The sequence below is a fragment of the Toxotes jaculatrix genome, chromosome 2, assembly GCF_017976425.1.
Source record: "Toxotes jaculatrix isolate fToxJac2 chromosome 2, fToxJac2.pri, whole genome shotgun sequence".
NCBI lineage: Eukaryota > Metazoa > Chordata > Actinopteri > Toxotidae > Toxotes > Toxotes jaculatrix.
The window spans coordinates 23,211,844-23,239,207 of NC_054395.1; the positions used below are offsets into that span (position 1 = coordinate 23,211,844).

Below are 27,364 nucleotides of genomic sequence, written 5' to 3' on the forward strand. Positions count from 1 at the left end.
GTGTATCTATCCATCTATCTCTGCTCTTGTCTGCCTGGTATCACCATGGTGACGGATTTTGGTGCTGTCTGTCCCTGCTTTGTATATCTTGGCAGCAGTCGGGGCACTGCTTTGACGTGTCCCAGTTCATAGGCCACCCGGCTCCGACGTCACTGCTCCACACTGACCCTGCCAGCTCGCATATGGAGCCCACATATGGGCCTCATCTATAAGAGATAGGTGGCCTGAAGGAGCCACACTTCCTCCAGTGAAACAAACCCAGTTCACAGAAGGCTGGCTCCTGCAAAAAGGCTGCAGGGATGTGATGTGACATTTCAAGGTCTCTGTTTCATGTGGAGGAACAACCAAGTTTTGATAGAACAAGCCTTTTACTTAACATTTACATGTTATTTGTACCAGATCAATGCTCAAATTATGATTATTTTCACTATCAATTAATCTGACCATATTGGTTTTGATTAATCAGTTTGTAGTTTTTTAAATCACAAAACTTTCAAAATGTATGTATATATATATATATATATATATATATATATAGCTGCTGATATACTTGCTGTCAATATACATTAACGTGCACATCATGGCTACCTCACTTCCCATACTTGCATTTCTTGGGAGCGTTGCTTGTGCAGAAATTAGCACTACATGTCTGCGAGATGCAATTCAACTCATAACCAGAGGGGGCAATATCCGAAAGAAAGGTCAGCAGCAGTTTTGGATCAACACAATGAAGGGAAACATCAAAATTTTCCTCCTGATATATCATTTTCGATGTCACTGCTGCCATTTTCTCTGCCGTGATCTCAGCATCCACGACGTTTTTACCTCTTTCAGTGTTGCCTTGGTTTCTGTTTCTGTTGTCCAAAAGTGAGAGACCTAACAGACAGACTCCTAATCTGCCCCCTAGTGGATATAACTTGTAATCCTCCAGATACAAACAAAGTAGGCAAGCCAGCATGTGTGCCATTGCAGCCGCTGTCTACACATGTATGTAAAAAGCAAGTGTATCAGTGACCTAACAAGTTTAAAGACACAGCCAAGCAAATTTTATCATGTATGGAAATGAACTGGGTTTTACAAATTGATTTTACAGTGGTCCTTTAATGTGTTAACTAATCCCTGCTTTCAATAAGGAGCAGGCCACTGGCAGATAAACCACTTTTACTTGTCCAAATGGACCAACTACTCATCACCAGACAGGGATAAGACCCTTGCGTCCTAATTTGCTCTCAAGTTTAGGCTGTCTACTCCTCTGTCATCCCCTCCAGCCAAATGCTTTCTTTTAGTAGAAAGTCTGGAAATTGTGCTTTTTGTGTGCCTGTGGGCTTCTTCAACAAGAAAAACAATTCAGTGTTTGCTTTTGTCGTGGCGTGCCGGCGTTAACAGAAAATACACACCGGGGCATCTCCCTCCACTTCCGTATCGTCGCTGACATCCGTCTGTGGGCAGCTAGACAGACAGTGCCCGCTCCCCCACCTCCTCCTCCTCCACAGCTACCTCCCCTCTCCTGCCACCCCCACCCCCACCCCTCCCCTCACCGTGCGGTGGTGGAGTCTGCCTGTAGTCCGCATCCGGGTTGGAGGAGGTGGCAGGAAGCGAGGCGCTCCGCGCGAACGAACTCCTTTACCCAGCAACCCCCGCGACGCCTCAACTTACTGAACTGGCTTCTTGGGCTTCGGGAGTGTTTCCCATTTAAACAAACAGTGCCGAAGATGGCGGAGAGTTAATGGTGTAAAGAAGAAATTATCGATCCGGTAGAGAGAGACGTCCACCAGGTAAGCCCGCGCTGCGTGCTTGATGACATTCAGCTAATTCAAGCCGACTTTGCATTCGGTTTGCATTTCGATAGGAGGACGGAAACGTACTGACTTGGGTTCCCAGCCGCGGTGCACACACACACACACACACAATATTGGCATCGGCGCGGTGCGGAGGGCACAGTGCATGGTCATTTAGTCCGTGACAGCAGAGGTTTACTAACCTGTTCGCGGCGGCGACGAGGTGCACGCCGGGCGCCCTGTTTGTTTGTCAGCCTGTGCTGCCAGAGGGATAATTGTTTAGCAGATGTGGTAACTTGGCGATCGTGCGAGCTGGCCAGTTTACACACAAGCTGGTGGATCACAGAAGTGTTTTCCAATTCATACGGTACCTCGGGAAGTTTTCGGGAGAGCACACACACTTTACACTCGCACACACGCTCACAAACACGGGGACAGTGGACTGATTTCTCTTGGCCGCTGCTGACTGTCGGCAGTCGGTGGGAAACTAGTAGATAAGCTGAGTCCGTCGCTGTCGCAACATGAGGGAATTTGGACCGAAATGTGTGTTGATCAAGGGCATGCAAACACTCAGCTGTGTGACATATGCATTGTGTTTGAAAGAGGCTACGGGTGTATTTTTAGTGGCTTCGTTAAGAGGCAGGGGATGCTGACTGACTGACTGACTGGCTGTGTGTCAGTCAGTCAGCCTGCCTGCCTGCCCGGGTCCCGTGTGCTGAGCGATAATAATAAAAAAAAGTGCACTGACTCTCCGGTGTGTCTCCAGTGTGCAAGTCAGTGAACGGGGCACGTATTGGCTATAAAAGCGTGAGTTGAAAGAGTGAATGGTCGCCGTGCTTATGTTTTTCCCTGTTAGGTCTCCTTCGTAACCTCCCTCCTGTCATCTGCTTCATACTCAATAATGTATCTCACTGTATATCTGCAGGGGGCAGCAGCGTGGCCCTGTCCGTATACACAGCCTTGTAACCCTGAACGTGCACGGTTTGATCCCTGACACAGCCAGCGTGTGTGTGTGCGTGTGTGTGTGTGTGTGTGCATGTGCCTTGAAAAGCACCGTGTCCTTGAGCATGACACCAGAGCCTTATTACAGTACCTGCTCACACTGAACAACAGCAGCCTTCCTCAGTGTGTGTAAACATAAGTTGAATGGGAGTGATGCAGATGGTTTGTGTGTCAGTGTGGACAGGTGAATTGGTCATATTTTGATCAGTGTATAAATTCACCTTTGCAGCTTTGTTTCACGACTAAATAGGGGCACAGCTGATGACCAGAGCTGCAATGATTATTGGATTAATCGACTAGTTGATTGACAGAAAAATAATCTGCAGCAACTTTGCAAAATATTTGCTGATTCCAGCTTCTCATATGTGAGGTTTAGCTGCTTTGCTTTGTGATGTATGATAGTAAACTATGTAGAACTATGTAAAATATATTTAAGTTTTGTTCTTTTTTTGTACAAAACAAGACCCCGTAACAGGCATTTACACAATTTTCTGACATTCTATATACAAAATAGTCATTATTATTGATGTTTTCATTATGGATTAATCTTTCATTATTTTTTGTCTATAAAATGTGGAAAAAAATGTCCATCCAGGTTTCCCAGAATTCAGACTGACATCTGATCAGTGGTCCAAAATTTATTATTATAATATTCATTTTACAGAGATACAAATCAGAGAAAAGCAGCAAATCCTCACATTTGAGAAGCTGCTACCAGAGAATGGTTAGAGTTTTTGATTGATAAATAACTTTAACTAACACCCCCTTCTTTGTGCACAAGCCTGACAATGACATGCCCAAAATAAAACGGTTATTGTTCTTGATCTCTTTTTAATTACAGTGATTCCAAATTTAGAGAGCTAAACAATGACATAGGCAAAACAACAAATACACTTAAAGGCTACACTATGTACAATAACTAAACAGACAATAATAAAAAATAGAAACTAAACATAGAATCATAACTAGACTCTTCTATGTGCTGAATATTATACTGTACAATGATATAATACACTGTAAACTGTACAGTGAGAACAGAGACAAGAACATGAAAAAATGTACTAAGTTTCTTTTTTCTTACCTTCAGACTTGAGAGGATTAGTCAATTAATTGATTAATCGATAGAAAATTAATAGGAAACAGTCTTCATAGTTTCATTATTTTTTTAAAGCAGAAACATGAAAAACTTTGCAGACTCAAATGTGACATCTTTAAATATCTTGTTTGGTCCTGCCAACAGTTCAGAATCCACAGATATTGAGTTTACTGTGATATATGACAAAGAAAAGTAGTAAATTCTCTCATTTGAGAGGCTGGAATCTCTAAATATTTGGCATTATCAAAATAGTTGCTGCGGATGAACTAAGTGATTAATCAACTAATTGTTTCATCACCTGTTACAAAATATTGTTGCAGGGATATTAGGTTCTTGAAAGCAGAAAGCTGTCACTTTACTTTATGTCAATATATAGTTTGTCAACTCAGACTCAGGATTTAACCAGCTGCTGCTTGTTGAGGGGCGTTCAAACGATGATTCTGTCATAAGGATTGTTGGCGATTCAGTTTCTTTCGATGACTAATTGTTTGATTGACCTATCGTTTTGAGTCTTTTGGCTGAACTGTCTGTTGCCCAAGTGGAGGGGTGTGGCAGCAAGGAGCCCTCGACTCGTTTCACGGCACCTCTCTTCTGACAGATTTACAGTCAACTCTGTGGCCCGAGTCTCTGCACACGTGCAGACACACACACGCCCAGGACCTGCACACAAGGAATCGAAAGGAACGTGGGCAGAGGGGGGGTGTGGGCAAGCTGCTCGGACCTGTAGGCACCCATGAGGGGTCTTCGCTAAGCGGATGGTGGGATGAATGCGTGGATGAGGAGGAGGAGGAGGAGGGTGACAGTGATGCATGATGTTTGCTGAATGGGGAAAAAGGGGACAGAGGTTAGCAGGGGATGCTGGTGACTGGGTCAGGCGCTGGGGGCAGGGCTCACACGAGGCTGAGCGGGAGGGAGGCAGGACCTCACACACCAGCCTGGGAGCATGGGATGCTGTGTGTGTGTGTGTGTGTGGAAAAGGGAGGGGTGTGTGCATGGGAAGGGGAGGGGCTCAGGTGGAGCCTCTTGCTGGAATTCTACCTGGCATTTTTGTCTTTTGTGTCCTTCCTGGTCTTTTGTTGATCTTGTTTCTGCCCTCCTCGACTTTGCTTGATCGTTTCAGGTTTTTTTATCGCCTCTTTTGTGGAATCAGGAAGTTTTCTGATTTAAACGGTCCACATTCTTTGTTGTGCTCTCTCTCCCTCTCCCTCTCTCTCTCTCTGTGGTATGTCCCTCGCTGTCCCCTGCCTCCCCCATCAGCAGTGTAGTGAGCTGAACTGTTGTCCTGTTGTTGTTGGGGCCCCTCTCCCATGTGTCAGGATTTGTTAAACAGGAATTAATCTTCACCAGCTCTCATTGATTTTGCTTTGTGGCTGAGGGGGTCGTTTTCTTTTTTTATTTCACTCATTTGTGTCCTCCTGTCGTTTACTCATGCATCTCTAGTCCAGCGGTGGATACCCCCATACTACTAAGTTCATCTCAAATGACTAGGCCTGGGTATCTTTTCACACTACCAGCTGTATTAGAGTTGCTATGATTAGCTGATTAATCCATAAGTCGATCAATAAATAATAGATAATTGATAATAGAATAATCGTTTTGAGTTTTTTTTTTTTTTTTAATGAAAGACTCCTAAAATTCTCCAAAGAGAACTAAAGATTAAGTTGTTGAAAAAGCTGAAAACACAATCTGTGTCACAATCTTAAACCAGTTCACTCTTAACTTTGGTTGAATTCAGAAGGTATTGCGCCATGCTTTGTTAACAACTGCAACAACAAAGCGTTTTGAATTCCCTCCCGTTCCAATTTCTGCCTCTGTCTGGCTGCCTCTCCATAGCAACGACGCCTGAGGCTCATGGGTATTGTAGTATTTAGGTCCATCCACAATGTCAAAGTGACAGACAAAGCATGATTTCTCATTAAAGAATTTGAAATAATCAAAACGGGTGGTTACAACATGAACCGATTACTGTGTTTCTATCATTAAGTAACGTTAAGGTTGTCCTCTAAAAAACTGTAATGGGAATAGAGGATAGGAGCAAATGATTTGGAACCAGCGGCTCCTCCTAGTTTGCAATTGACTTTTAGTTACTGTTGCTATGGCCATCAAGTTGAAATGACAACTGTCGCTGGCAGATTTTATCGGCTCTACCGGGCTATCCAATTAAGCTAAAATCGGCGCCATGCATTGGTTGAAATCGCAGCCTCTTGCTGGCTTTTAAAGTTTTTAATGTTTCCAGCTGTTTGTGTAACACAAACAAGAGTCTTGTGGAATATTCGTAAGAATCCACGAGACGTTTGCACTGATGACTGTACATGTTGAGCTATAAGACTGAGGCTAAAACTGCTCGTCCTAGCAGTTGATGGTCCATGTAGAAAAGTCTGTATTGTAGAGTGTGAAAAATATAAGCTTGGACTTTAATTTTACCCTAACCTAACCCCTTTGGCTGCCCTTTTAATGTCAAGAGAAAATTGCTCAAGGATGAGGAATCACTCAGTCAGTCCTCTAATAAGCTTGAAGGTAAAACAATGACCCCAAGAACAGAATTCTGATGTGTTATTCCTATGATTTTGCATATGTCAGGTCAATATTTGCCAACATTTATGGCTCTCCTCCTGAGCCAGGAGCCTCAGAGCCAGCATTCCCGCCTGCGGAGACATCAAGAGACACATTTTGCTGCTACTCTTGTGATAATGAATTGGAGATAGACAGGGGATTTATGTGTTGGCTTTAGCTTTGACACTCAAATGAGCTCTATTTTATTGTACAGCTAACAGTATGAAACCAGAAATACTACCCATATTCATCTAAAAAGAAAAAAAAAATCTAGGCTGCTTTAAAGGCTCATAAGTTCACTCTTCATTTAACAATCAATGAAAGTCCTTCATAGTGTGTATCTTAAGGCTTTGAGTTTTACTTATCTAATATTACAAATGTAAATTTATAATTACGTGTTAAGATTGTTTTAATTACTTGTTGATTCTTTTGTTATAGAGAGCTTTCCCCTCTGTCTCTGTTTCTCACTCCCATAAGTATTTTAAGTATTTTACACTCACGTAAACTGAAAAAAAACTTTTCTACTTCCAATAACATGACAGTAACGTCCTTTATTTATTTATTTATGTGCTCTTGATCTCATTGTCAGTGGTATTTTGCGTGTGAGTGATATGTCTGTGCTGTGCGTGTTGGGAATCAGTTCTCCGGAAGCTGCTTTCATGAGTCAAGATGATACAGGAAGAAATACAGCGCCACAATTTCTCGGTGTCGACACCACCTGCAACATCACAGATCATTCTTTCCAAAAGATGCTAAGACACTCAAGTCAAATGAATCACCGAAAATATGAAAACTGGTACAGTTATTTAAAATGTCACAGTCAGTTAAGGCAAACAAACAATTATTTTACTAAACAGGCTTTAAAGGAATAGTCTGACATTTTGGAATTACACTCATTTGCTTTTTTGTCAAGAGATAAATCAGAACATTGATCTTTACAAAAAACATAACAACTTAAAAGTTTTGATTTGCTGTGTTGAAGTTTTATGACATAGTGGTTCCCAAAAGAAAGACCAGGTGTGAAAGTAAAATTTGTGACAGACACAAACCCTGTGCATGATGGTGCAGAATGAACAGACATTAAAATCACTTTAACCAGACTGTTGGTCGTGGTTGTTATTGTTTGTTCACACGTTTTCATGGGTCTGCAAGAAACACGTTGTTGCTGTTCTGTGGAGTTTTACCGGAGCTTTTATGAATCTCAAATTTCACTTCTTAAAACGCGGTTCCCTCTTTACATTTGAGAGTCTGAATGGGAAACAGTGTGTGTGTGTGTGTGTGTTCGTGTGTGCATGCGTGCGTGTGCGAGAGAGACATTGAGTTATGATATTTATCTATGCAGATGTTTAACCAGTCATTCAGCAAACTACTGTTACAGCTACTACATGCTGAATGTGTCAGAAGTGAGCCACTTTGAGAGAGGAAATGCATGCAAATTAATAAACGACCATTTTGATAATCAGTTATTAAAGGCAGTGATTTTGTCATTTTTATTATATTTTGGGGTTTTGAACTGTTAGTCGGACAAAACAAGCAACTTGAAGATATCATCTTGGACTAATCATGGGTATTGTTCTGACATTTTATAGACTGAAATGATTAATCAGAGGAAGTTAGAGATGAACTGATGATAAAAATGATTTGTAAAATGCATAAATAGCTGCATTTTATTGTTAACACAGTAAATCTGAGTATTAATGTCTGTATTGTCCTCCATTTGGTCAGGCCTGGGTCAAACACTGATTTGGAGCGTGTTTGTGAAACCAGGTCACTTGACACGTGCTGACCCGTTCAGACTAACAGCAAGCACAGGCCAGGTTCTCGCATTGGCCTGTAATTGATCTAAGAGCCGTGCCAGTCGCTGCTGCCATTTGATGTGTTAGGAAATACAGTTGATCTTTATTTAGTCAGGTCGACGGAAAAATGTTTTTGGTTAGTTAAGGAGCTAGAAAGTAGTTTATGCTGTTGTGTATGATAATGGGATCACTAAACATCAAGCAGAGCTGTAAGGATGAACTGATGAGAAACAGAGGAGAGAGAGAGAGAGAGAGGGATGAGCTGATGCACTGTCAGAACAACAGTCGACCGGGTATCCTCAGTTTCTGTTTCCTTTCTTTCCCCAGAATGCCTCAGTGCAGCTCATATCCTTTTCTGAGAGCTATTTCTTCTGTGAGAGGAATGTCAAGTGCCCATCTCTGTGCGTTTCTCCCTGTTCTGTGTTTTGTTTTGTTACTTGGACTTCTCTGTTTATTTTTGTCTTTTTCTCCTCCACCTGTCTCATTCACCTCGGTCTTTGTCTTCTCCATTGTGTTTCTTTCTCACTGCGTGCAATTAGCTTGTGCACAGGAAACAAAAGTAAGTTTATGCATTAATGTCAAACATACTGTATTTGTGCAACCATGGCTTTCTTTTGTGTTAGTACAGGTCCATGTGTCTGAGAGTGGAGAGAGATGAGGGAGGGGGGGTGGTTACAGAGAGTGAGGAGGAGGGGAGGGGGAAGGAGACGTGGAGAGTCGTTTTATTAACGTGGCGACTCCCGCTAAAATTCAGGGAGTGCTGTTGCATCCAGCTGTTACTGGTTGTGCGAGGCTTCGTTGCTATGGCAACACAGCCCTTCGCGCCTGCTCAAGGTCGTTCATCCAGTTCTGAACTGAGCAGCGTGCTGCACATAGGATGCACACGGAGGGAGGGAGGGAGGGAGAGAGAGAGAGAGAGAGAGAGAGAGAGAGAGAGAGAGGCTGGGAGAGAGAGAGAGCGAGAGAGAGGCTGGGAGAGAGAAACAGAAGAACTACTTCAAAGTGACCAATCAAAAGCACTTCAGTGACTTTGTGGTCGGTGAACAGACTTAGCCCCCCCCCCCACTCCCCCACGCACACACACACGCACATACACACACACACACGCACACACACACAAACAGTTACTTTCTTCAATGAAGAAACAAACACAAAAAGAACCTCTGGCCTTGGGGCTTGTAGGTTCTTTTGCCAGCTGATAAAATATTTAGCTGGTCAGTGGGAGAGACGGGGATACAGTGGCTGGAGAAGACGCGAGCAGCAGAGCTTGGCTCTGTGTTTTCCTTTATCTAATGGTGCATTGCTGTGAGGCTACCTGGGGCTCCTCTCCTCTCCTCTCCTCTCCTCTCCTCTCCTCTCTTCTCTCTGCTGCATGTTTGCCGGTACTAGCTGGACTCAGTACAGCACACATTGTACACTAATGGCCCTAATACACTGTGTAGTAACAACCATCTTGCAGGTTCATCGCATGTTATTCAGTGTGAAATTGAGTTTCATAAAATCTCAGTGTCAGACGATACCTAGTTTGAGGCATGTCAGATTGTGCGATGAGAACCTGGTGAACTTTAGCACTTCTAGACTAAGAGTCTGCAGTCACGTTAACACCTCTGTGACACTGTACTTAAACACAGTGGTGCTGGAAACTAAATGCTAATGCTAGCACGGCAGCATCGTCACGGAGACATGTTGTGATGTGTTTGCATGATTTGCTAATTAGCACTAAACACAAAATACAGCTGAAGCTGTCATAAGCTAGAGTGTTGGACAAAAAGTCACTAAAATGATTAACTCCATCCACCACCATAAATATAGTTTCTGCAAAAATACATTGCAATATCATAATAGTATTTTAAGGCCACATCTAAATAAAGTCAGAATTTCTCACGCAGGGTTTCTTTGGTTGCCAAAGCATTAAATTAGCTGTCAGTGTTTCTCAGTGCAGCTACAGGGGCCACGGTTTTGAATTGATGGTGAAAGGTTTGACCTTACTTCTATCAAGATTGTCAACTTTTATCTGCTAGTGCCGAAAATCAAATAGTGTAGGGTCCTTAAGAAAACCTGACTCACATGTTGTTGCTCTGCAAACACATGAAGGTCAGACAGCAGAAGACCACTGTCAGCACGTCTTACAGAAAAGCACCTTTTCCTGAATCTGCCTCAAAATCACGTACAGACATCGTGTGCTGGTGCCTAATATGGAGGGTGGTTTTGTTCTTCTCCTTCTGTTTTTCTCTTTTTGCTCTTCGCAGGGTGCACACAGAGTTCAGCAGGATTTTTCACAAACTTACAGAGAGTCAACATTTTCAGGGATTGCAGAGGAAACATGGATTCATGTCACTTTTTGCGGTCAGTGACGTGATGGTGTGGGGCAGCCATGTCTGTATGTATCATTGTTTAAACGAGAGTTAGAAAAACACAATCTGTCACCTTTTTGTGAGCCCCAAGCAGAGGAGAGCTGGATTTTTAGGGGGAGGAGGCGGTTAGTTTCACGTTTCTTCTTGCTGTAAGGTAATAGATGCTTGTTAAAGGGGTCCTCCGAGGGGTGGGTGTGTGTGAGAAGGGGAGTTCTGTTTTTTTACTCATTTTCCATTGTAAAAATCCAGGCCTAGTTTATGTGTTTTTAGAGCTCCTTAACGTGCCCGTGTGCACACACACACACACACACACACAAACATTTACGGGGTAGGAGTTGAGGTAAATGTTACCAGCTGCACCACAGCAAGCAAGTGGTTTCAACTCTGCCTGAACCCGGCTGTTACGTGACCACCTCCTCAACTTAATTCACTCCTGTCCTGCCTTCCCCTCAGCCGCCACACCTCCTATATCACTCTACCCCCTCACACTCTCACACACACATACACAATCCGTTTTCTCAGATGAAGTCGATGTCCTGGAGAATCAAGGCCGGACGTTGTCCAGAGTTGCCCTTTCACTCGTGTAGCACACAACAGGAGATTGTCCGTGTCAAATGCGTTCTCACCTCCCGGAAATACTCGGTGTGATTTAGCCCAGGCGTGGCGCCTGGGTAGAGCGTTCAGGAGGCAGGTTAGAAACGTCATCAACACACCCACTCACACGCTGTGAATTCTGCGGACAGTGACCGGCTCTGTTCACACATTAGCTTGATAGGACGTTACTCTGACTTTGTACTAGGGAGCTGGCATGGCAAAGTCCATTTAATGTCCGGTCCTACTGTTTCGGACATTTGCGTTCTCACATACAACTCTGGGAAATGTCTAGATAAGTTCAGGGTTGCCGTATATGTGTGAAAACACACACACACACACACACACACACACACACACACACACACACACACACACACACACACACACACACACACACACAGCCATCTCCATCCACCAGTTCCTCTCCAGTGTCACCAGCAGCAGCATCACTCATCTCAAGATAGGAGAGCACTCCAAGGTCTGCCACCCCCACCTTGTCACCTTGGTGTGGAGCAGCGGGCCGGCTAAGCGGGCTTCCTCTGATTGGCTGCCCGTCCGCCTCCCCCCGAGGCAAGCCTGTGATGTCACAGAGGCTTGTTGCTGTCTGTACCTCCTGTCAAGCTCAGTTGCAACATACTGTACACAACAGCACCTTCCACAAACGTTGGTGATGGGTGGCTTTTTTGTTCAGATCCCTATTAACTTCCACAAAGTGGGGTCCACACAAAAAGCACAACAATTAAAACAAACAATAGTTTACACTCACACAGAATAATTTAAACAAGATGGTAAGCAAAAGCTCACCAGAACTGGACAGCTGAAGATTAGAAAAACATAGCTTGGGCTGATGAACCTCGATTTCTGCTGAGGCTGCAGATGGTAGGGTCAGAATTGCTTGAATCCGTGGACCCATCCTGCCTTGTGTCAGCAGTCCAGGCTGATGGCGGCTGTGGTGTGATGGCGTGGGGAATGTTTTCTTAGCAGACTTTAGGCCCCCTAATACCAATCAATCATCGTTTGATTGCCACAGTATGATAATGCACTATGTCACAAAGCAAAAGTCTTTGACTGGTTTCATGAACATGACAATGAGTTCATTGTACTTCAGTGGCCTCCCCAGTGACCAGATCTGCGTCCAGCAGAAGACCTTTGGGATGTCTTAGAATGGGAGTTTGGCAGCATGAATGTGCAGCTGACAAATCTGCAGAAACGATGTGATGCAATCATGTCAACATGGACCAGAATCTAAACAGGATGTTTTCAGCATCTTGTGGAATCCATGCCACAAAGAACTGAGGCTGTTTTGACAGCAAATGGAGTCCCTACCCAGTGTTAGTATGGTGTTCCTAATAAAGTGCTTAGTGAGTGTATGACTAAGGAGATTTTGAAATCGTGCACATGACGCTCAGAGAAGACACAGCCTTTAGTCAAACTGCTGAATTTCGCGATCCGCTGTGGACGGGGACAAAGCACAGTTACTACCTTTACCCATCTGTTTCTGCCAAGCTGGGAAATGGAAAGAAGCCCTCAGTGCATCAGCCTCAGCTCAGGCAGAGGAAGCATCTTTGGTTGAATCAGCTTTTCCTTTCCAACGCCCCACCCCTCTCATTTTCTTTTTACTGCTGCACTCCCTCACAATGAATCTGTTAGTCCTGTGAGATCTGAGTTGTAGTAAACAGACAGCGATGTCCTTATGCTCTCGTTAGAAGAAAAGTACCCGAATTTAAATATTGATGCAATTGATGCAATGTGAGACAAAGATTCCGGTTCCTCTTGTATTCCTCTTTCAGGGGATTTGTGTGTGCTGTTGTTTGTTTTAAGCTGTTGTCCTGCTAACCAGGCTTTACCTAAAAAGAAGGCCTCGCTTGTGTTAACACTCGCTGCGTTTACATGCATGTTCTAGTGTCTCGGTTTGGCATCGGTTAGACACGATGCCCAGGATGAAATATCATCTGCTGTTGGACTCAGCTTCCTGCTCAGGTAACCATCAGGTGAGCAGCCTCGGCTTGCCTGCAGATCTGGAGGGCTGCTGGTGATGTTCACTGAGCTGATCATCACTTGACTGACAGACTGTTGACATCTCTGGTAGATTCACGTGTAATGTGCTGGGAGAAATGCTGCCTTTACGTGATTCAGTCCACTGTTAAAACACATAACAGCCATGTGAACTGATCGCCGAAGCCATTATGATTCACTGTGTTGGGTCCATGAATGTTGATATTGGAACTGATTATCCATCCAGTGGTTGTTGAGATATTTCAGTCTGGACCAAAGCGATGGACAGTGCAACAGGCTGACATTGCCATCTCTGGAGCCATGTGGCTAGCATCACTATATCTTTTTCATTTTAAAGTAACTAAGTCAACCCCAGTTGTATATGGCCTTTCATGCTTTTATAACAACCTCTGTCCACCCTTAGGTCAAAGGCCATGTCCAGCTTCAAATCAGAGACCCTTTAGCTGGTATGGATTCATTTTAAAAGGCAAAAAAAAAGCATTTGTATGTATAGTTTCTCAACAAGTGTTGGCAGCATAGTAGAGTAGAACTGATCACAGACTTTCGGTTTGGATGTTCATGAGCTCCCTAAGGTGCTCTCCAACATTTTAATCTATTTTGCATCCCATAACTGTTATGCACTATGAGTAAATTGACCGCTGACTAATGCATGGCAAGCTCAAGCCTTTATTGGTGAGTGCAAAAATCAACGTAACAGCCTGCTTCATCCAGTGCACTTAAAAAACAATGGCAAACGATGCTGACATGACAGAGCACCACCCATGAGTCCAAAGACGTCCATATGCTGGAAACATATGGACGTGGAGACAGCTGACATTTAAGTAACACTACATAGTCTGAGCAGGTCCAAGAGCCTGAGACTCTCATAGGTGCAAAACAAGACAACTTCAGAGACTCTAGCAGCCTTAAACAAAATATGGAAAAGCAAGTTGCGTAAGTGAAAGACAAAGCAGGGTCTTGAAAATCAAAGCAAGAGATCAAGCAGAAGTTGGAAGCACAGGGTGCTGCTGGTTTTCTGGAACAGTTCAGAAAACCAAACGTCCTTGGCATGGACAACTTTTCAACACCAATCACAGCGGAAAGGGCTCATTGCACCAGCAGAATCTCAACCTCGACGCGCTATCTATTGCCAAGTATCTGCATTTGAGCTCTAAAGTGTAAACTGATCATTATTTGAAACATTGGCCTGTTGATACTCTATTGTTTTGAACATTACTGATGTAAACAAATCTCCGAGAGCACCAGAAATCATCAGTAACTTCAATGTACTTATTGTTTTGTAGTTAGTTAAGTATTAAAGAAACCGTCATTCAGTGTGGGAGTGACTGGAAGTTCTAATCCGGTTTTGAATATTGTGGTGGTGATGCCCTTTGTTTACACTTGTGTCACAGATTATACCTTTAAGTGTGATGGATTCTGTTATCACGAAGACTTTCCTGTGTAGAGAGGAAAAGCAGCTTAGCAATATTTATGTGGTACTACAGTAAACACACATACACGGTGGAAACACATGCACACTGTATGTGTTAACTGAAAACCGTTTTTCTCTCACACATCGGTGACAGGTCCCCAGTAAAGGCCTTGTGGAGAGTACGTGTTAGCCCAGCACGATCTCTCTCTGTATCTCACCAGGGCTAAAAATAAATCTCCACACTAGACTTAGACAGAGAAAAGGAGGGAGGGAGAACACAGAGCGAGTGGAGAGAAGGGGGGAAGGAGAAGGTGGGGACGACTGGATGAGAAGGAGCACAGTGAGAAAACAACAATTCGGACGAGAGAAGGGGGAGAGGAGAAGAGATGGACCGAGGGAGGGCAGAGGTGCAGGGAGGAAAAGAAAACAAGTCATTAATAATTTACCTGGAGGACACTTCTATTTCGACCTTTAGTTCTGGTCAGTGGTGTTCAGCAAAGAACAAAGTGTTGTGCAGAATGTTGTATAGTGCTGGGAAACTCTTTCACATGATCTGACTGCTGTGTACAGTCCGGAAGTCTGTGCCCACACCGACTGGCCAGGTGTGCTCAGGTGCTTAGTTGGACGTTCAAGCCCAAAATAGGATAGGGATAAAAAAAAAAAAAAACAACACACACACACACACGTACTACTGAGAAGATGAAATATGATCTAGGAAGGACAGTTAAGTAAAAGATTAATGAGTTTGAAGCTGCCAGACACTGCACAATGGTGCTCTTATGTGGAAGGTCTGGAAAGTTATGACAGCAAAAATAATGTTGTCCTTCCTCGTGATGAACTTGAGGTATACAGTGGGTACCCTGTTCGTATTACGAAGTAATTTGCTTGGAATCTGCACTTTCATGTATTTGGTGTGTTCCTGAGTGGCGCATTACAGTGGGGTAAAAGTTGAGCCTTGTTCAACTGGGTTTGGCTTACGTTTGTTCCTGTATTCTGATCTGTAGTTTTAAGCTGTAGAAATTTGTTTGGGATGGCACAAAGAGGAAAAAGAGGCAGCTTCATACCATTTCCTGTAATTAAAGAACTTTGGTTTACTGTAATTTCATGGACTGTGTACAAGCAACCATGGTTGGACCAAAATAAATGGAGCAAATACTTGAGAAAGACTGCAGGTGATTTTTGAAAAATAAAAACACATACATGATGTAGCTTCAGAGCTCATATCTATTTTTCCAAATTGGCCAAAGCTGAAAACTCTACAGAAGATACTCATGAAAATCAAAGAAACTGGGTTTAATTATTTTACAGCTGCTTATAAAAGTATCACTAAAGGGGTTTCTCTATATTTTGCTCTTTATCACCTTCTGATGCCTTTTGCCACTGCTCTTCCTGCAGCTGCTTATACTCGTTCAGAGGTTTTAATCATCACTCTTAGTTAAAGAACTATGTTGTTTGCTTCTTTGCCGTATAAGTCCATGTGTTGATTCATTTTCTTTTTTATTCTTCAAACTTTTACTGCAAAGTTGCAGGACGAGCTGAGCAAGTAACTCGACAAGCAGTAATTGGCCAGGTGTGTGGAAAGTACGAGCAAATTAGTTTCAAGCATTTTAAAATATAGCAAAGATAAATTATGGGTCTTGACAAAATTCGGCAAAAGACGTTTTGCTGTGTCCAAAAACAACCATATGTATAGTTTATATTTATAACCCTTCCTGTTTCAGTGGTGTAGGTCAGGACCACAGTTGTTTCAAAGAACAGTTTGACTGGATGAAATAAATGTAACACATGTAGAAGGTTTTATTGGTGAACCCAGAGACTGGTTACAAAGCTAACTGGAGACCGTCTTGCAATGGGATCACAGCATGTTGACGTTCTGACCCATGAGTACTCAGAAGTCATTACTACACTATTACAAGAGTACACATACACACAGACTCAGAAGGTGAAAACAATACCAGCCATGTTGTCGCGGCTGGACAGCAAGCTGACAAGTCCTTGCTTGTCCTAACTGATTTTATTCTTTGCATTTGTGCCTGCTGTATATCTTCGTTAGCTTTGCGTGTCCTTTTGACACCACATTACTCTGAAACACACGCTCTTATATTCAACTCTGACTAGTTAGGACTAATTTGTGACTGCTCTGCATTTAACCTTTGTCCTGACACACTTCAGCAGCACAAAAGAACAGAAATATAGCCAGAGGAGTTAAGGGGGGGGCGTCAGGGGGTTGGGCAACTTGTTGCTGTGCCATTACCGTACTATGACAAACGCTGTGCAGTGTGTGTTTGTTTTTGAGTACTTTTAGAGTTTGTATTTACCAACAAAACAAACCGAGGTCCCGGATAAGGGTGAGGGACACAGTGATGCTGATTTTTCCACAAACGTTTGGCTGCTTCACAGCTTTAGTTTGCTTCTCTGACACTAAAGAAAGAAAGACAGAAAGAAAGCATGGAGGAGAGAAAAACAAGGGAGAGTGGGAAAGGTTTTTGGTTTTTACTACCACAGGGGGGTTGGGGGGTTTGAAGCAGCAGAAGAATGGGCAATGCAGTTGACATTGTTAAGTTTCAAGTGTTTTTCAAACAGTCCATTTACTGTGTAACCTTAAACCCAGGGGTAACACCGAGGCCTCTCTCCCCCAGGCAAGGTGTTATAGACTGTTTTGCTATAGCAGCTTGGTCAGGTTACAGTGCATGTTTTGGAGATTTTTTTAAACTCTCATATTTGTGGGTTTGCAAGATTTTTGCATAAATTTAATGTATCTGTTTTTCTCTAAAGGCACTTACAAACCCATAATAAGAAAACCAGCAGCTTCAGCAAAATCGAAATCTTAACTCTCTCGGCTTTGAGACAAAGTTTAACTGATGGAAGGAAAAACCCCATCACTTGCTCTCAACGTCTTCTAACACCTTCACAACCATTCTAAACCCCCCTGAACTGCACACTGGCACAAAACAGCCCACCGGTCCTCTGTCTGTCTAAAAAGTGGCCAAATGAAAAAAGAGAGAGGTGGAAAACATTGAAATGAAAGATGGATAAAACACCACATGGAGAGAAAGAGGGAGACACTGAAGGTGTTTTAATGGCTGGAGCTCTGCTTGTTGGTTGGATGTCAGCAGCTGGATTTCTGCCAATGTACTTTTTGAGTTTGCATCATTAGATGAGTTTGAAAGGTTTGGGTTCTGTTGGACACTTTATCGGTGTAAGTTAGAGTTTAATGTCTTTTATCAAAAATTTCTCACAAATGCAAGACCTGAGCTTTTTCCAAACCATCTTTTAAAAATTGAATCCATTGTCTTTTTCCTACTTAATGAATCAGTCTAGAATTAAGTCAAGTGTGTATCAGACCTCTAAATGCAATTAGACAAATGCTTTGGTGTTGTTTGTCTCCTTTAACCTGGGATATAAGTCTGGTTTGTATAAAATACCATTTTTTACAAAGAGAATGCCGACCGTTGCCTGGTTTCACTGTAAATGGAATATCTTTGGGTGGTGGACATGTTTGGTTAGACAAAACAAGCAATTTAAAGACATCACCTTGAATGCTGATGGGCATTTTCACTATTTCTACTAGAAACAGTTTATGATCACATTTGAGAAGCTGGAACTAGTAATTGTTTGACATATTTCCTTGATAAATTACTTGCTAGTTGATTATCAAAACAGTTGTTGATTGAGGAAAAGAAATTAGGAGGGTTTCTAAACACCTGTGAAGAAACCTGTGAAGAAGCTGTCTGTGACAGAGTAAATTATATGAAATATGAGCAGCTATAGACACTAAAATTTATTAATATCAAATTTTTTTCAGCTGTGGATTTAGTGCTTTAGTGACTATTAACTGTGTATGTGGGATTGACTGAAAATAAACTGCGGTGTCCACGTTCATCATGATGACGAAACATGTCAGTCACTGCAACAGTGTGGCTCTTTTATGTGATTTTACTTGAAAATAGGATACTTTTGTTGTTGGTTTTTGATATGTTAATGGACTTTGTTGGCAATAAAGTTAAATTGAATATGTACAATATATACTACATATATAGACTATAGTCCAGGTGGTTATAATAGACATATTTCAGTGCTAGCTGGATACACAGCGTCTGTGAGGAGAAAGTCAGCTACAGGTGGAAGGAGGCTATACATCTCGTCACGTGTCTACACTTCATCTGCACACACTCGTGAGATTTACAGCCTGCTGCTCTTACGAGGATGTGTGCTTGCGTGCGCGCGTGTGTGTGTGTGCGCATGCCTGCGTGTGCCTTATTATCGCAGTCAGGTGGATAGAGGAGGAGGAGGGTGGGGGCAATTGTGCAGTTGATGTGGGGAGAATAGAACAACAGGGAGCTTCTTCAGTGACCGTGGCTGTTAATTAATCAAACACGCACATACACACTCAGACAGTGATGAAGCGGCTATAGAAAAACATACACACAGATACACACACACACACACACACACACACACACACAGATAGACACACACACACACGGCCTAGTCCCTTACAAGAGGCTTGAAGCCATTCTACTTACCGTCGCCAGCCATGCCGACTCTCTGCTCGCTCTATTTGCAGAGCCACCCCTCCCCTCTCTGATGCTATGATCTAACTGCAGCCTCCTCCCCCTTCATAGATACACACTCTCTCCACTCTCACATGCCTGCACACATACACACACACACATACACACACACGAGTGCTTATACACCCACTATTCAGCACACTGGCGGCATGTGGGGTGTGTCTCTGCAGTTGGTCTGTGAGTATTTATGTGTATGTTGTTTTGATCAAGTGGACTGTGGACTCTTGTGTCAGTGCTGTGGCGTGCATTGTTCATCCTCAAGGAGAGGCTGTTGATCTTGTGGTTTTCGACCCACACTCCGTCTAGGTGGCATCTGTTTCTGAAAGCATAGGAAAAGTACAGAAATGCACAAAAACAATAAAGGCTCCTTTTCCCCCTCCCCTCCCTCTCACTATCCCCTTAGATCAACAACAGCAACAACTGGGTTTCAGTTTTCTGGGTTTTTGTCTGCTGTGAACAGGGAGCGGGGGTCTCTGCGTGGAAAAGGTGGGAATAATAATAACAATAATAATAAAAAAAACAAGCAGAAAATGGAAAAAAGTGTGAGAGATGGTGGAGAAGCAGAGGTGAGTTTCAGATCTTTACAGTCAAATTCTCCGAGTGGGTCAAAGTTCCCCCAGCAGCCGGAGACGCGCTCTGATTGGCTGTGGAAAGGTGAAATTAAAACCACGGTAAACTTTTGACCTCGCAGGAACCGGGAGAGGAACGCCCATCGCTGTAGCGAGAGTGAGCTTCTCCCTCCTCCTCCTGGTCTCCCACCAACCTACCCCTCCTCCTTTCCCCTCTCTCTCTCTTTCTCTCTCTCACTTTCTCTCTGTCTCATTCTATCTGGCTTACCCCTACCTCCTCTTTTTGTTCCCTGTTAGTCTGTCATTCGCTCTTGTTTTGCTCTCTTTCAGTACAAACCACCTCTCCGTTTCAAACCCCCCCTCTATCTCCAGTTCTCCTTTGCTGTCTCTCTTTCCCCCGATGAATTTGTGCCTTGCTGCATATAGCCTGATGAGAGGGAGGCACGGAGCAGGAAAGAGCTGGGGGAAGGGTATAGAGAGGGAGGAGACAGCCAGAGAGGGGGGATGGGAAGAGAGGCAGAGGGAGAGAGGCAGCAGAAGAAGAAGACACGGGGAGAGAAGGGCAGGAGGAAATGCAGCCTTCTTGACTGTGTGCTGCACAAACTGCTCCCTGTTAGAGAAGAAGAAAATCTAAAGAGGAGTGAATGTATAAATAGACATGTAACTGTGGCACTGACTAAGATCTGCTGAGCGGCAGGGCGGGGAGAGCCCATTTTTACTGCTAATGGTTTCTCTCATTACACATCAAACGGCTGGGGGGGTGTCGTGTGTGTATGAGTGTGTGTGTGTGTGTGTGTGTGGAGCGGGCCGATTTTAAATGATTTCATGAGCCAACTAAAAGAGCAGCCCTCTCGCTCGCTGCTTTGATGCGGCGTGCATGCACGTAGACACGCGGGCTTGCAGCTGCATTCAGTCATTAGCAATTTCTTAACTACACAGTGTGGTGGACAACTGTCGGCTGTAATTGTCGTTGCCATTCACAAGCAGGCCATCTAGGAAGGATGCTGAAGTTATTTCAGTGTCTACCCCCTCTTGTGCTGCACACGTGCATGTGTAAACATACTCTCAGTGCTTGTCATCTTCGAGATGGCACATACAGAGCACCATCAGTTGTCAGATTTTAATGCGATTGAAGTAATCCTTTTTGTTTCGGATTAAGCTCTACGATGAGTCGAGGGGTTGCTACAGCATCTAGTGCGGGGGAAAGGTGTGGAGGAGACGAAAGCCAGAGCCGGTCGTCTAGGATGAGAGGAAGCAGGAGGAGAAAAAGGCAGTTTTTTTTTTTTTTTTGCCTTCCCCTGCCAGTAAAAAAACAGTGAGTTAAGAGAGGAGGCTGTGGATGTTATTGAGTTAACCAGACAGAGCCGGAGAGAGGAAGGGAGGGATGGGAGGGAGGGAGAACAGTGGGAGCTGAGAGACTGGCTCGATAGACGAGTGGATGAGAGCTGCGCTGTGGTGCTCTGCCTGCTCCTGCCGCACAGTGGGCACCATATGGTCTCATAATGTATGGAGCACACGTGAAGTTTGTCCTGCCTCCCTAAAACTTTGCCTCCTTTCTCTTTCCTCTCCTCTCCTATTCTCCTTCTCCCTCCGATGCATCTTGCCAGCCAATTACTTTCCCCAAGAGACAGCCCATTAGATAAAAAACACACACAAACACACACACACACACACTCACCATGCATCCCATTAGGTTAGGAGCACCCCACTGACATGCACCCCGCACCATCTTCAAGATAAGAGGCGCCCCCAACAAACATTTTGGTCTACACACACACACACACACACACAGAGTTAGATAAGGGCCCCACCCCCCTCTAATGGGAAAGAAGATTGATACCGACAGAAAAAAAAGATTTCTCAAGATGTCGCTCTGCCCCTGCTTCCGTTTTAAATATTTAAAGCAACTATGTTTTTTTCCCATTGCATTATCATGCAATTGTTGATTTTCTCTGATGCTAATGCGACTTTGCCGAGCGCACAGAGCAGCAGTAGCAGCAGCAGCAGCAGCGAATGAGTGGATCCCTGAATGTACAATTGATGTGTGCTGACAGTGATGTGCGTGCAAGTGAATGCAAGTTGATTTCTGATTGGGGAATATTGTGTGTGAGGAGGGATTGCTTTCCCCTGCACGCTGTCGTCTGGTTTCAAGGTGTGTTGGTTGCTCTGTGACCGAGTGTGTGTGTTTGTTTGTGGGTGGTTATGCATGTTGCCATGCAGTTTCCCTGTCCTCTCCGGCATGTGCTTTTGTCTGTGGGAGTGATGGATGGCAGGCAGGCAGCTAATGTGATTTAGATGCTCCACCAGGAGTGTGTGTGTGTGTGTGTGTGTGTGTGTGTGTGTGTGCACAGTGCACGCGTGTGTCCCATCCACGTGTGTGCAGCTGAATCTGCAGTGTATGTTTGTGTATCTACCTCCCTCCTTCACTCCCTCCTCTCCTCTTTTTCTCTCTTCTTCCTCCACAACCCCCCCCCCCCCCCCCCCCCCCCATCATTTTTTTTCCCTGTGCTGTGCAGTTTTTGGACTCTGAGTAAATAAACAGAGGGAGGAGGGAGAGGAAAGGGAAGGAGGGGTGGTGTTTATGTGTCGAAACTGCTCCCTCACTGTCACCGCGGAGAACGAGAGCGTGAAGAAGGAGGCGAGCAGGAAAGTAGAGGTGGAGGAGAAGATGGTGTTCTCTCTCTAAGACCACACTGATGGGTTATTGTGAGCCAATTATGTCCCATTCCCACTAAAGAAAGTCTCGCAGCTTATTCACTCGCGCACACACTCGTCGTCACACAGTTGCATCAGCAGAAGAAGTGCTTTTTCCCCTGGCAGCTCGAGCCTGGGTTTTATCTGCATGCAATTATCTTGTGTGAAAAACACCTTTACACTGACATACTGTTCTTTCACACTAACCCCACTCTCCTTTTTTTTTTTTTTTATTCTTTTTCAACTCCACCAAGTCTCATTTGTTGACCTTTTTTATCAACCTTTCAATCTTCCTCTGCTTTTACGCACAAACCCTGCTTTTGATACAGGATACTGAACACATTTGACCATCGACACCTGACTTTTTCTTTCATGAATTATCACTTGTTCATCACCGTTTGCGTAAGATCAGTGGAGTAGTAGTGTCTGGAGATCCTTTACTACATAGTATGTGGAATGTGACTATGTACATTTACTTCAGCTCTGTAAGAAATCCAGATGCTTCCACACAGGTGCACTGCATGGTACAATTAAGCAATTAGCGTCCCATCATGCTTTGTGGCATGTTTAAAAATGTTTAGGAGGCCCAGATGATTCTGATGTGTCAAGGTGGCAAGAAGGAAACGATCTAAGTGACTTTGAAAGAGGTTTTCATTGTTGGGCCATGGATGGCAGGAGCTTCAGTCACAAAGACTGATCGACTGGCTAGTGTTTTAATAGGAACAGTGACTAAAGTGACGTGCATTTAGGTCTGTGGGAAAGACGTCAGTAAAGAGGGTGGGAAACTTTGATCACATTTGATGACCGTGTATGTGGGATATGTGGGAAAAAGTGATATGGTCAGATGCGTCATCCTTCACCATATTCTCGACAAGTGGGTGAGTGTGGCACACAGGAAGAGAACAATACAGGCCGGAATGCTTGACCCCTGCAGTGAGTGAGGGGATCCGGTGGCTTTGTTATTTTGTTGGGGGGGCATTTTGCTGGCATGGTTTTCAAAACAATACAAAGTTCTGAGTGATCACCTTTATGCTACGATGAAACATTTTTATCCTGATGGGAGCGATCTCTGTCAGGATGACTGTGCCCCCATCCACAGGGCACGAGGGGTCACTGAAAGGTTATGCTATGGCTTCTGCAGGCACCGGATCTCAACCCAGTCAAACACCTGTGGTAGATTTAGGATCACGTGTTAGACAGCGCTCTCCACCGCCATCATCAAAACCCCAAATGAGGGAATGTCTTTTGAAGAATGGTGTTACATCAGTCCAGTAGAGTTCAAGAGACTTGTAGAATCAGTGTCAAGTTGCAATGAAGCTGTTCTGTTGTAGTTCAGCAGTGTAAGAAATAGTTAGAAGTAGCTCCAACTCAACCAACTACAACAGTAAAATGCTTATACATTAGCGATTCAGTAGGAATAATTCAGTAGCATAATAAGTAATAGTATTACAGTCACAAGGGGCACATTTTCAATGCATGACTAACTTGTGATAAAGTATTTTTATATTGCAGTAAAGCAACTTTCTGGATCTAAATACTTGCTCTAGTGTTGATCAGCAACAGACCTATGGTGCTGTGGTATCGTCTCATTGTCTCCTCCTGGAGGTGTCTCTCTTTCCAGCTCTTAACCGTCATTGTAATTGTTGTCAGGCGGCTTTTGTTTGCTTCATGTTTGTTGTTGTGTGGAACCCGTTGGTTATCCAACGTCAGCAAGCGAGTAATTTGTTCCCTGAGTTTGTCCTTCAAGCCATTCTTGGAACAGGGTACTTTTGTTGCTAGTGGGAAAAATCACTTAAAATTCTTAATCGATTCTGAAAATAGTTGCTGATTAATTTTCTGGCGACCGATCGATCGACTAATCATTTCAGCCTTAGACAGTTGTGTGCTGGGCTGCACATCAGAACTATTGATACCACTGTGAATTTGATAGTTGATAGTTTGCCTGTAGTTCTTTGTGGCTGTTAATTTAACATGCTCTTTAAAACTGTATTTTTAGCTCAGTGTATTGGAGTTTTATAGGCTATGTTGTAGCAGAAGGAGAGATTCCCATCTCTTCACCTGCAACAGCCTCAGTAGCCCATAATGCAATGCAGCAAAAACCCTCCACTAATGGTGTTTACACTTAAAGCTGAAATGCTCAGGCACACAAAGACTCAGTTACAAATGTGGATGACAATCATTTGCAGCAACAATAATGGTTAAGTAGTATTATAGTATTTTATTGGTGTTTTATTGGCACTAACACCTTGCAGTTCATAGAGCTTTACATAAATATGAATAAGCATTCAAAACAAATGAAGAAATGCAAATAGTTCACAGTTACCAAAAAAAAATTAAAGTTTAACCGCTGGACATAAAATGTCTTCTACTTCACTAAAAAGTCCATTCTCTTCTGTCTAGTCCATAAAGTGGACATATTGTTGACACTTGTGTAAGTTGAGTACGTGCGCGTCTCAAACTCAATTTAAGGTGAGCACAGAGAAATTTCCTACTTCAGCAGGTAAATGTGAAAATAAACTTGGCACATTCATCATTCCGCACGGTGAAGTTCAAACATCCAAGTGAAATAACAGCCGCTCTTCTGAGTGGAGGGGGAGTTTAAATTAGGCCATTAATCTGCCATTAATTTTTAGGTTCTGAGTGAGGAGGAGGAAGACATCTCCTTCTCACGTTGCCTCCTGGTTTCAGGTATTTTGTATTTGCATGCTAAATTACAGAGTTTATTAGGTACACCTTGCTAAAATGCAGTCTACTACAACAGCCTTGCAATAAATCCTACTTTCATAAAGCTAATTATGTTCAGTTTTAGTTGGAACTGTTTTAGAGAGGTGTTGATTCATCATATGATGTATTGCATATTGTTGCTGCTGTGGAAAGGGGGGAAAACCTGCTTGTTGCAGTGGCAGTGCAATAACCATCAGAGGCGTGGTTAGAGATGGAGTGGGGTGGGGGGTTTATTGATTGACCTGTTCCACTAATTAGGCTTGAACAGTCCAGAAAACTATCCACCTCCACAGCCTATGGCCTCATTGTGCCTGTGCTAAATGACTTAAGAGAAAGGTTTCATTTTCCCCCCCTCTTTTGATTCATTTCACCAGAAACTAAAAGCAGTCGACAACTGTTTTTCTACAATTTCACACTGCATTTTTTCCTTCTGTACCCCGTGAGGCCTGTAACTAGGTTAATTTACTCTCTCTGTAATGTCAAGAATGTTTTAAGTATTTTCTAAAACTCCATTCATTCATCATCTCTTAGATATGGCAGCCTTGCCTCTCGGTTCATTGTTAATTACCTCACAGAAATGGTCCTCTATGTTATGAAAATGTATAGCTCCTGCATAATTGATGGTTTCCAGTGAGGCATTTTATTTAACTTAGTTCTCTGCTTGACTATACGACCGTGTTTGGATGTTAGGTTGATACATGTCACGCTTCAACACTCTGTTCATGTTCTGACCCTGAAATTTCTTCACCGCGTACACATTCACAAAGTTAGTCCACTATTTGTTTTCTTCCCGGTTCAGTTAAAGGTAAGAAATGAGGATGCCTGTGGTTTACTGTCCTTATCTTATCAGGGTTGTTTGTTGGCTCTGTAACATTATTGTAATCACTTAACACACAAGAATGCATCCGTTCCTTCATACAGTCTATTCCCCCACACACCCCCTCACCCACCCCGGTCTTCTCCTTTTTCCTCTCTACACACATGTTCAGCACGTGGCTGGGTTCAAATAAAGTAGCAGGAGCTGTTGTTGACAACATACACTTTTATTCTGTTCAGGGTTTGACTGAAATGCAAGATTACAGTTCTCTGTCATTCCTCATTTACTGTGATACCGTGCAGCTGAAGATGAATGTGGAGAGGCGATCATCTGTTGTGTGACCAACCCAAACCTGACCGTTGCATATTAATTTTGTGCGCTCAAACACAGTGTCAACATTAACTCTGAGAGGGACGTTGTTGACTCAGAGGCACAGGTTGCACTTTTATTGCAGGGTCATGAAGTTTAGACAAAGAGAAACAAACAGTGTATTTACATACAGTACATCATGTACTGTTAGGTGACAAATTAAGGAATAATTAGACTTAGTGAGTCAAGAAATGTAACAAGTGCAAGTTCTTCCATACGGGACGCGAGGGGTCAGTGAACGGTTTCAGTGCTGAAGCCGTTCTGTTTGTCACCCATCCATACACGTGTCAGCGTTCACACATCACAAGCTGTCCCAGTGCCAGTGTGAAGCAGGTTGGTGTTTCCTCCTGCAAATCAGGACACCTCAGAATGTAATGCAGAATTGCTTTCCATAGCATTACACCTATTTTTAAGTTTTCACCACATGGTCCACATGACAATAGCATTTATAGCAAAATATTTTGAACTGAGCTTTTGAGTTTTGCCCTCCCATGGATTACATCACTCAAAACTCTTCATACATATTAAACAACAACTGTAGTGACTCATTTAGCTTGGAAACTTTATTTTGAACTACAGAATAATCATTTTATGATGATATGGTTCTGATGAAAGCTGATAAAATCACCCAGCCTTAGTCAACACAGTTCAGTAATCATTAGTTTGATGAAATTGATGAATCAAAATTGTCTGCAGCCATGCTAGCAATTCTGTGAGGCTGTTCTTTGGCATATTGATGTTTTGACCAAAAGACTGTAGGATTCATCCTCTGGGACATCCATCTCTGAATGGCTGCACAGACTTTCATGGCAATGTGTCCAATAGTGGTCAAGTAATGTCTAATCTCTAATGCATTCCACTGCTGTAAGTAAATATAATGAATTGGTATAGTAACCACAGTGCGCATGTGTGAATTGTAACGTGGTTCTTTATATCTGTGTTATCTCTGTATGTACTGTGTTTGCCCCATTTTGGACCAAGTTTAAATTGTAGACAACTAAGCTCATCAGGAGAAAT

The 27,364-nt window shown here is 43.3% G+C and overlaps 1 protein-coding gene across 1 annotated transcript in view; it reads left to right on the forward strand.

The window, feature by feature from the left end:
- Positions 1–1,584: 1,584 nt before the first annotated feature.
- The window catches only part of LOC121192825 (nuclear receptor coactivator 3-like), a 56,691-nt gene continuing 30,911 nt past the window's right edge, over positions 1,585–27,364 (forward strand). The window contains exon 1 of the mRNA XM_041054735.1: positions 1,585–1,775. The gene's annotated coding sequence lies outside the window, so the exon portion shown is untranslated. The remainder of the gene's footprint in view (positions 1,776–27,364) is intronic.